The sequence below is a fragment of the Orycteropus afer genome, unplaced genomic scaffold (genome assembly GCF_000298275.1).
Source record: "Orycteropus afer afer isolate SDZICR_OR568_19922 unplaced genomic scaffold, OryAfe1.0 scaffold00256, whole genome shotgun sequence".
Classification (NCBI taxonomy): domain Eukaryota; kingdom Metazoa; phylum Chordata; class Mammalia; order Tubulidentata; family Orycteropodidae; genus Orycteropus; species Orycteropus afer.
In genome coordinates, this window is record NW_006921843.1 from 97562 (window position 1) to 99399 (window position 1838).

Consider the following 1838-nt stretch of genomic DNA (forward strand, 5'->3'; position numbering starts at 1 on the left):
CAAGAATGGCCAGACTTCATCTCACCTATTTTGGTCATGTTGTAAGAAGGGACCATTCCCTGGAGAAGGATGTCATGCTTGGTAGGGTGGAGGGTCGGCGAAAGAGGTGGAGGCCTTCAACGAGATGGACTGACAGTGGCTGCGATGATGGGCTCAAGTATAGCAGGGATTGTGAGGCTGGTGCGGGATCGGGCAGTGTTTTGTTCTGCTGTGCATGGGGTCACTATGAGTCGGAAACGACTCGACAGCACTTAACAACAACTAACAACAACTATGAAGGTATTGCATTCATAGGGAAATTTAACCAGACGGAAACTCATGAAATCTGTAGATGGAATCATAGGAAATCTGGACAATTCACCTTACCTTCTGTCACAGGAACAGGAACCTGCATAGGACAGATTCCACAAACTCACAAACACCTCTGAAACCACACTGAAACAACCATAAATCAAACTATGTACTATATTCCACCCCCCGACGGCTGGTGGGCTTGCTCCACAGGACTGACCCCTTGCCTACATGGGAAACTTCTTAACCAAACCAAGGATTTTTGTGTGTTAGTTAACTTAGTACCTCATATTTTATATCACAAGTATGACGCCTTCTTAGATAAATGGGAGATTGTTCCCCACCGAGTCAAACGGGAACCAATGTCTGCTGTGAGTTTAACTGTTTTACTAGGGCTGGGACTAGCGGGAGCTGGAACAGGAATTGCATCTATCGCAACCCAGCATCAGCAATATAACCTCCTTAGAGCAGCTCCTCGGAAGGAAGGTTGGGCAATCCTACTTCCGTAGTGATACTGCCTCGGAAACCCAAGGAGGGGTCGCTATGAGTTGGGGCTGAGTCGACGGCAAACAACAACAACAACAACAGAGCAGCAATAGATCAAGATATAGAAAGACTAGAAGAATCCATCACCAAACTCCAAGAATCCCTAACCTCTTTAGTGGAACTGACCTTACAATTAAAAAGAGGTATGGATATCCTTTTCCAACAACAAGGAGGAGTTTGTGCCGCTCTAGGAGAAGAATGTTGTTATTATATAGACCACTCGGGAGTCATAAAAAACGCCATGGCTAAGGTAAGGGAAAGACTAGAAAAAAGAAAAAGAGAGCATGCCCAAAACCAGGGATGATATGAAAATTGGTTTAATTCTTCTCCTTGGCTAACTTCTGTTATCTGCTCTGGCATGACCAGTCATTATAGGACTAGTTTTGCTGACAGCTGGACCTTGTATTTTAAACAGATTAGTCAACTTTGTAAAAGATAGAGTAAACTCTGTACAACTCATGGTCCTCAGACAACAATATCAACTACTCCACCAAGACGATTTGGGTGTTAGTGCAATACATTATAATCAAATGTATGATAACACTCAGCAAACTCATGACTGAGTTTAGTACCAAGAGAAAGGGAGGAATGTGGACCATATTTCTATATAATCACCCTGTATGTAACCATTTTAAGTATGTAGCCATTTCGCAATATGCCTTAGCATTTACTTCATGCTTTAGTGCTTTAGTTACTGGAAAAACCACAAGGAGTCCTGACTACCCCTACCTCATTGATACTCCCAAGCATACTCCTTAGCAACAACCAATCAGTAAATAGTAAGAAAATACCTTACCTAAAATAGTTAGAAATGGCAGTTGGTGGCTTTGGCCCACAAGACAGAGCCAATCAAATAGGAACAACTAGCAACTTGAAAAAATGTCAACCAATCCTGTAATTTTCTGATTGAAACTTCCTCATTTCTGCTGTAACCCCTATAAAAATCCTGTTACCCCTGAGTTCGGGGCTCTCAATCCTGAACTGCTGCATCAGTGATGGTT